This window comes from Carettochelys insculpta, chromosome 10, assembly GCF_033958435.1.
Source record: "Carettochelys insculpta isolate YL-2023 chromosome 10, ASM3395843v1, whole genome shotgun sequence".
Classification (NCBI taxonomy): domain Eukaryota; kingdom Metazoa; phylum Chordata; order Testudines; family Carettochelyidae; genus Carettochelys; species Carettochelys insculpta.
In genome coordinates, this window is record NC_134146.1 from 47,484,239 (window position 1) to 47,494,137 (window position 9,899).

Sequence of the window (9,899 nt, forward strand, 5' to 3'; positions counted from 1 at the left end):
TTGTTTGTGTTGGACTGAGTTGATTTTTTGTTGTTTATATGCAAACACAGAGTGTGGAAGTATCTGATGGTGAGAGACCTGCTTCAGATGGAATGGTGTCTAGAGGGCACTTTGAGGAGACAGTCATCCATGTAAGTAAAGGTCAAAACGCCATGATCTCTTAGCTAGGCTATCGCCACTGCTAGAATTTTTGAGAAAACCTGTGGGGCCAGATAAAAGCCAAAAGGCAAAACTGTGTATCGATAATGGCTGGCACGTAGGCCAAACAGAAGAAAGCATCTATAAGCAGGATAAATGGAGATATGCTGCGTTCTGTAAGTTGAGGGATGAAAACTAGTCCCCACTCTCCAGTGCTGGAATAATGGTAGCAAGTGCCACCATCTTAAATTTCTGGTTTTTTACCTATTTGTTGAGCACTCTGAGATCGAGGGATGGGCACCATCCCCTGGATTTTTTCTCTGTGAGAAAGTGGGAATAAAACCCCTTACTTAAGTATTGTTAGGACTGTCTCTACAGCTCCAAGTGTGAGGAAATGTACCTCCTACTGGAACATGAGTTTGAGAGAGTGAAGAGGGACAGGGTAGAGGATTGGAAACGGGGTACGGATGGTGTATCTTAGCTTAGTTATTTGGAGAACCCATTTATCTGATATTATAAACTGGCAATTAGTATAAAATGGCAGAAGAAGATAAACAATTTAGAGAGTGATGACGACAATGGAGAGAACTGTCTTCCAGTCCCTGGACATTGTCTTTAGATTTGCTTATTGGGTTGAGGCAGTTGGTGTGTGTCATTTGAAGGTAGGCATCATTACTGAGACCTGCTTCTGTTGTGCTGGTTCCGCTGGTGGTCTCGTCTCTGAGTTTGTTGTGGGTATGGTGGGCATTTTGGCCTCGGGTAAGGGTGGTATCTCTATTGTTCCCTTCTGGTTACAGGCACGTGGGTTCCTACCGATTGGAGTGTGGCTTCATGGTATGTAGGACGTCGCTGGTACTTGCCGTGAATAGTTTGTGTCCATCGAAAGAGATCTTCCACTGTCGACTGGATTTCCTGTGGAAAGGTTTCCAAATTAAACCAGGATGCCCCCTCATCACAACTGCAGTGGCAACGGATCTTGCAGCTGTGTCTTACATCAACAGCAGCTTGCAGCACCATTTGGGCTATGGTACGACCCTCAGCTACGAATGCTTTGAATTACACTATCTGATGGTGTGGATCCTAATTGCTGCTATTGGTTTCTCTGACGAGCAGCACCAACAATGAAAGAATTTGGAACTGGGTGAGTAAAGAGGAATTCAAATCTCCCGGGTGGAACCTAAGACTTCCTGTCCGCTAGGTGCAGGTAGTGGTACCATGGCTGGCATTTGCCAGATATTCTTGGATGGGTCCATGATTGCTGGGTTGATAGGCAGGGCAATCTTAGAAGCTGATGTTTGTAGTATGTCCATTAAGTTCATGCTTTTTCTCAGGCAGCTCTTCTAAGGTGATGTTGAGGTCTATTCCCATGCGCTTAAAAAGTTATTGGAAGTAGGGTAAGTCATCTGCAGCAGGAGGGGGTGTATGATTGCTTCATCTGATGAAGAAGAGGTGCTAGTGTCTGGTGATGTGCCTGCATCTGAGTGTTGTGTGTCTCCTGTTGTTGTGCTACAGGAGAAGAGGAAGAAGGTTCTTGAGGTGCAGAGCAGTGTTTGTGTGGCTGGTGTATATAATGAGGAGCCCATGGGTTCCAATATGCCATTGTGGTGGGTATGGCATGGGGGTTGGCAACCAGGGTGCCCATACCATGGTGCAAATCCATGACGTCTGCGGTTCTGGGAAGAGTGCGAGGTGAGAGGATTGATGGGTCAATAGGAGGAGAGCTGTTTAGTGAAAAGACCACTTTGACATCGTCATCCTCTTTGCTGCAGAGTTCAGCAAAGGAGAGGCTTTGGAGTGGTGCCGCTCTCAGGGAAAGATCGGTGCCACAGAAGGGGCTATTAAAAGTTGAGGAGACTAAAAGATCTCGGTGATGGATGAATTAGAGCGCCAGCGTAGATAGTGCCATAGCAGCTTGTGCCAGGGCAGACTGTGGTGCCATCTGTTCTATTGGTGCTGATGGTGGTGATGATGAATATGGTGCGTGGTAGTATCGGAAGTCAGTGCTGAGGTAACGATCGGTGCAGGTGTTGGTGTGGCGGTTTCAGTGCCAGGAGAGGCGAGGCAGGCAACCTAAAGCCTGTGGCCTTGGCACCAGATCATCGTGAACCACGTGTCTAGGCAATGCCTAAGGTGCCAGAGGTGCCTGGAGCGTCCAAAGTGCTGAGGCACAGCACCAGAGCTGGTATCAGCACCAAGGTGGTACGAAAGCGCTGTTTTGCCAGCACCCGTGTCTGAGGCAGGACGAAGGGACTTTTCTAGGCAAATCAATTTTAGCCATAGATCTCTGTCCCAGCGAGCCCATGCGCTAAGCTTGCAGCAATGTCAGCACTTTTGGGAGATGTTGGCTTCCCCAATGCAATGCGCTTACTGTGAGTGCCTGTCAGCAATGGGCATAGAATTGTTGCATGAATTACAACATTTAAAACCTGGAGAGACAGGCATCCTAACAACCGACTATGAGGGGCAAGGACAGACAAAAACCCTTTTTTTCCCTAGAAGGTTAAGAAACTGGGAATACAAACTGTCTAGAGAAGAGCGGAGAACTATTATCTAAAGGTGAGAAAAAATGAACGAGATAAAATCCTGAGAGGAACATTGCAGAGCTCCGTCTCTGGCTGGGGACAGTAGAGAAGGAACTGAAAGGGAAGTGCGATAGTGAGCCACTGAGGGCATGCAGGACATGCACTGTGCTTGTATGGCCCCAGGGACACCGCTTTGAAAGGCTCCGATCAGCAGTGCACCGACACCTACTGTGAAGCACCCACAGGGACATCTCTTGAGGAAGAAGTCTTTCTTTACTTTCTTTACTCCTAACCTTGGGAAACTGTGCTCCTGGCTCTTCTCCTCATGTAAGTTGCAGCCCATAATAAATACATCAGAACACCCTCCTCATTCTGTAGGTTGTAAAGCAACTAAGGGCATTTGCCTGTCAATCTGGAGTGCGGAGAGGGGAACCAGTTGCTCTAATTAGAATGATTGATGACTTACCAGGGAAATCCGGCCATCAATTAGTTACAGGGAAGATTGGCTGGTTCACCAGTCAGAGATGAGGGCACTGGCACCATGACAGGTGTAACCAATCCCATTGGAGGGCGAATTCCTCTCTTTTAAATACCTCGTTCTTCTCACTTTAATTATTTTCCCCATGGTAGGTCCAAGTCTGATGAAATATCAGCAAAATGTCAACTGTTCCTGAGAGAGACACTGACCTCAGCCATTGAGCTGAAAGAACAAAAGAGTGACAGGCATTTCTAAAAACTCTGTTGAAAAAGCCAGCCAGACTATTAGGTTAAAAATCATACTGTAAAAATACAGGGCTCCTAGCCAAAGGTACAAATAAGAAGTGAGAGCATTTAAAAAAAAAAAAAAAAACTTTCAGGGAGCTGTTAGGTGCTTTTGATCAGACTGGACAAAATAAGCTAGGCTGTTTCATCCTCAAACCCTCGCATGTTCACACAAAGCTACGTAGGGTTGGGACGGAAATGCTGAAGGGGAGGCTTCCTACCGTACTGAGACTCAGGAGGTTTGGCTTACTGGCTCTGACACCGATGTGCTGTGTGATCCCAGAGGTGAGCCACTTAACCTCCTCTGGTCTCAGTCTCCCCCATCTACAAAATAAATGGGACAACATTTTTCTTCACTGCAAGATTTGAACCAAGAATCTGAGCCCCTCAGAAACAACAGTTATAAACAGATTTTAAAAGACAAACCTGCCCCTCAGAGGAACTCAGAGGCATTTCTACACAATTCAGTTTTATCCAAACTGATTGTTACAGAAACGTAATTTTAGGGTAATTATAACTTCACAACATCCTTTTACCAAATATTTTTAAATAACTGTCTAAGATAGTTCAGGAAAGACCAGAAGGAGACAAAGAGGCCAATATGCCTGCACCAGAAATGCTCTACAAATTCTGCAAGAAGTTGAAACAAGTTTGCTAAGAATGAGCATAAAAAAAAAGCATAAACAGGAAGGGAAAAAAATCAGAAAGGCTAACTCATAAAATGAATTACATTTAACAAAGGACATAAAAGGTAATAAAGGAGAGGTTCTAAAAATACATTAGGAGCAACACCAAAACAAAGGAAGGTGTTGGCCCATTATTTTGAGCAGAGAGAGACCTAATAATGGATGACACCAAGAAGGCTGAGATGTTTAGTGCCTATTTTGGTTGTCTTCACAAAAAAAGATTAAACTGTGACCTGATGTTTAACACAATGACTATGAACAACAAGGGGGAAGAAACACAAGCCAGAATAGGTAAATACTATGTGAAAAGAATGTTTAGATAAATTGGATGTATTCAAACTGGCTGCTGAAATTCAGCATGGATATTTAAGGAACTAGCTGACGCAATTTCGGAAGCATTAGTGATCTTCAGGAAGGATGAGTGCAGGCTCAGAGGACAAGAAGGACAAATGTAGTACTTATTTTTAATAAGAGGAACAAAGAGAACCCAAGGACTATAGGTCAGTCATCTTCGGTTCAACACGTGGAGAGAGATTGCAATAAATTATTAAATAATAAGTTTATAGCCATCTGGGGAATAATAGGATGACAAGCCCTAGTCAACGTGGATTGGTCAAGAAAAAAAATCTTGCCAAACCAACCAACTTTCCTTCTTTGACAGATTTACTGAGTACACAACTGGTTGAAAATCCACTCAAAAAGACTAGTCATCAATAGTTCATGGTCCAACTGGAAGAATGTATCTAGTGGGGTCCCACAGAGGTCTGTCCTAGATCAGTATCCAACATTTTAATCAGCAACTTGGATAATGGAGCGGAGAATACGCCTGTAAAATTTGCAGATGACACTAAGTTGGGAGGAGGTGCAAGACGATAAGACCAGCCATACTGGAGCAGACGAATATTTCATCTAGCCCAGTACCTTCAGACAGTGGTCAGGACCAGATGCTTCAGAGAGAGTGAACAGAACAGGTCAATTATTAAGTAATTCATCCCCAGGCATCCAGTCCCACCTCCTTGCAATCAGAGATTTAGAAAAAGTCAGCATGGTGTTGCATCCCTGAGTATCTTGGCTAATAGCCATTATTGGACTGATCCTCCATGGGCTATCATGTTCTCTTCTGAAACCACTTACACATTTGGCCTTTACAACTTCCCATAGCAACAAGTTCTATAGGTTGATTGTGCATTGTGTGAAGCAGTATCTTGGGAGGACAGGCTTAGAACTCAAAACAACCTTGATAAACTAGAGAGCTGGTCTGAAATTAATGTGACCATCACCAAAAGCAAGCGCAAATACTTCATTTAGCCACAAAAAATCCCATTCCTACTTTGTACTTGTCAAGTAACTAATGAGGAGGGTAGGGCTGCTGGAAGAGATTTGGGGGTGAGAGTGGACCACAAGTTGATTAGCCGCCAACAGTGATGCCGTTGTGGAGAAAGCTAATAGCATGCTAGGGAGCATTAACAAGAATATGGTATGTAAGACGCAGCTGCTGATTATTATGCTCCACTTGGCAATGGTGAGGGCTCAGCAGGAGTGCTGTGTCTAGCTGGAGGTTTCCACATTTTAAGAAAGAGGAGGACAAACTGGAGAGAGGCCAGAAGAGAGCAACCAAAATGACAGGTTTAGAAAACTGGACGTATGAAGAAAGGTTAAAAAAAACAGGCATTAGTAGTCTTGAGAAAAGATGACTAAGGAGGAACCTGAAAAGAGAGTCTTCAAATATAGTAAGGGCTGTTCTCCAGGGGACTGTGATCATCTGCTTCCCACGCCCACCGAAGATAGGACAAGTAGTAATGGCCTTAAGCTGCAGCAAGGGAGGGCAGAAAGTCTTCCCTAATATTTACCCTACTACAACAATAGTCATACATACGTAAGCAAGGAAGGCTGTGGAATCCCTTGTCATTGGTGGTTTTGACGAACAAGCACCTCTGAAGATCATCCAGGTTTAATTAGTCCTGTTTAGCGTGGGAGGCTGGATAAGAGGACCTTTGAGGTTCCTTCCAGCCCCCACATGACTACAAAGACAGCATCACCACAGCTCAGGCCCCTTACATTTCTGCAGTGAATAAAACTGAATTCCCATTTGTCTTAAAACACTCCACACATCTTTAGCATAGGCTATCTGGACTTTAAAAGACACAGGGTTTGTGGAGCAGAGTGTTGTTCTTACTGCCTGTGACTGAGGACGGCGCTATCGTTGGATTTGTACTGATAAGCAGAGGAGAGGGAAGAGGAACAGGCTTCATGCAGTCGAAAGAGAGAGATCAGCGGCCATTGTTGCTGTGCCCTGTCTCAGAAATGCCTGACGCTATCTCAGGGGTGCCAAGAGGCACGTTATGCGTTACGTGCTGGTACGAGGCACAGTTCAGAGATACAGCAGCCTATTAATGCAACAATAGGCTATGTTCCTCCCTGCCATTCCCTGGCTCTGTACTCTGCTCCATAGCGAACAGGTGCCAATAAAAGGGAAAGCGGAGCATATGAAGCCAGACAGCAAAACAGGGCTAAAGACAGGAGAGGGGAGCGGCTCCCTCTACTTTGTCTCGCCAGCTTTCACACAATCTTGGCATCTTGCAGCTGCAGGAGGCAAATGGGAGTAACTGTTAACAGCTTGTGGCCATTCTGCTGCGATCCTGAAGCGAAACGCAGCTGCAGCAGCCTGCTGAGAGCATGGCATGATGCTATCTCTGACCCAGGGGAGACACGCCTGGGGCAAGCTGCGTGTGAGCAGAGGCAGCTAGCATAGGCTGGCACTGACCAGGAGAGCTCAACTGAACCACTTTAACCTCACTTGCTGCCCAGCACAAATCCACCTCTGCTTCCCTCTTCTGTGTTTCTTCAAGAGGAGGATAGAGCTCTGCTCTCTTCACCACCTGGCATCTAAAGCCCATCATTCCGCATCCATTGCCACTTTGTGGCTTGTCCAAACTCCTACACTGTCCCACAGCAAGCTGCAGCATCCATTGCAGTCACCAGGCATTTCCACACACCTTTCTCTGCTCCTGCAGTATCCATCTTCTGCTGTCTGCGGCCGTGCTGTCCTGTTGCTCCTGGCGTGACTTCCGGCTCAATTACCAAGCTGTGGCAGAGCTGTGCATCACCCCCGCAAGCCATACCAGTTCCCACAGTGGTGTCAGAGCAAGTACTCGGCACGGGGATTATGTCTCCCTCTGGGTCTGGGCTCAAGCATACAAGCCATTACAGAGAAGGAGCTTGCTTTGCCTGGAACTCTGGTTCTTTGCCCATGTAAGTTTATGCTCCAAAATATCTGTTAGTCTATAAAGTGCCACAGGACTTCTTGTTGTTTTTGAAGATACAGACTAACACGGCTCCCTCTCTGATACTTGCCCATCTCTCTTGCTGGAATGTGCCTGAGCAGCCAACAGGGGCTTTCAGACTTCTGCACAGAGATCGTGAAGACTCGATCGCAAGGGTGTTTCAGCAGGCTGAGGGCTCCTGCCCTTCAGCACAACACAGCGGGACAGATAACACCATGAGCACGAACTAGGCCACTTCATGTTGTTTTCACCCATGTGATCCCTGCAGGCCATTGCTTACTGAAGCCCAAAGCCTCCTTCAAGAATCAATATGAACCTCCCCCTCACAAACAGGCTGGTGTTGGAAGTGAGTGCACAGTAGAGGAGGACAGGATGGCAGCTCAGGAGACTGAAAATGTGGCCCAGGTGCCATTTCATCTCTAGGGCAATAAATAGGTCACAGCCAGGTTTTTGGTGGGGTGGGGCTCTGCCCAATGATGGACAACAATTTGCATGGCCCATTCAGTGCTTTACCTAGAACTCCTCAGTGGGATTCACTGTGACCCCCCAGAGGCCAAGGAACAAGCACACAGAGAGCTGCACAGAGGCACTGGCAGCCAGGAAAAGCTAGACAGCTGCTGCCTGGGAAAGGGATATGCTCAAAGGCTACAGAGATGATTTCCTGCTCTAGGCTGGTCAATACAGTGTCTGGCAGGAGTGCTTGGGTCCTTTTAGTTGGGGGTGAAGGGGGAGGACGTGTGGGCACAGAAGAGGAAAACAGGAATCCAGGGACCTAATCCAGAGACAGTTGGAAACGAGGCTCCAATTAAAGATATTTTAGATAGTCCCCATTGTTAGCAGTGGTTGGACCTGTGTAGGCGAGAAAAGTCATTAACTGTTGCAGACTGCTGCCAAACACCAGCACATGCTCTGGGATAAGGAGCGGGACTGTGCAGAGAGCAAAGAATTCAAGCTACCAACAAGAGGTGGGTGCATGCATGCACGAGACATGCCTATGGAAGGCCAGCTGAAGCTGCTGGGGGTTGAAATATAACAAGGCTCCACCCCCACGTTCCCCTAGAAAAGTCATAGGAATGCTGCTTTGTACCAAAGGACCCTGGGGCCCTCCCTGCAGGCATACATTGCTGCTCATACAGCCCTGCCCAGCACAGAAGTTCTTCTCACTGCAGAGTGGGGTGGATAAAGTGAAAGAGGGGTGCGCCAGGCTGCGAAATAGTGCACAGACGAGTGGATAAGCACACAGTTTGCAAGGACCATGGCAGCAATGCACGACAACCTCAATCCTCCCGGTCTTGATCCGGAGGGGTAAAAGTTCAGGAGATCTGGGTGCAGATCCTGGCTCTGACACAGACCAATTGGACGACCTTGGGCAAGTCACTGAATCTTTCTATGCCCCATCTATCTGTAAAATGGGAAGGACACTTTCTTGCCTGCCAGGGGCATCTGAAAATAGAGTCAGGTGTCATGAGCTGTTCTGATGAACCAGCCACGAGGGCTGCTGGCTTGGTGCCCAGCTCACCTCACCAGCATTTGCCCACGGCTGCTCCAAAGCCAAGACTCGACTCCTACATTAAACCAGCATTTAATTTGTTCCAAAATGCATTTTTATGTGAACTGCAGTTTAGATCTTAACGCTGCTCTTCCCATAAAAAACAAAACAAAACAAAACAGAACAGCCACCAACCTCCCCCATGAGGTACAAGTCCCCTGCAGTTAGCCTGTAACAAAGAGCAAACAAAACAAAGGCTGAAATGCTTTCGAATCACAACAATGTACAAAAAAAAGTAAAATACAACCTGAAACTGTTCAAGTTCAGAAAGGCTAGTAAAGTCCATCACTTCAGCAAGGAGATGCCACGTCTATCAGCAGGTTCTGGGCCACTGGCCTGCCACCACATCACAGCGGCTTGTCTTCAACACCAAAGATCACCACACCAAGGAAGAGTTAAGGTATTACGCTTTACAGATTTCAAGAGGGGAACAATTCACAAGCAGCCCTGGGAAGCAGGCACAATGAGAAGGAACAGGACTTCCAATAGGTCTCCAGCCACCTGTAATATGGAGATATCAAGAGAGAGCAGCTTGCTTCTCCTTGTTGTGCTGAAGCCTTACAGATGTAGATGAGTTCTGTAAATCAGTGGCAGATTAACAGTCTCAGTAAGGGCAGTGAACACGTTAGTAAACATTGCCCAGCACTGGATGTCACCGTCAGAGCGAGGTAGTGTGTGAATTAAAACACTGGGGGTGGGGGGAAGGTTCAAGACTTCAACATAGACCAGCTCCAGGGCTAATAATTTTTTGCGTTCTCTTTGGGGTTCCAGAGATCTGTGTTGGTAGCTTCCTCTCTCCCAGCCTAGCTTCAACAGTGAAGTTGCAATCCTGGGATTCAGTTGATCACCATGGAAGAAGTTATCTTGAGCTCTAAATCAACACAGCAACCTCCTCACAAGAGGGAGTACGGGAAGGCCGGCTGGGAGGGAGTGAAACCTTCCACGCAGACTCCCTTCC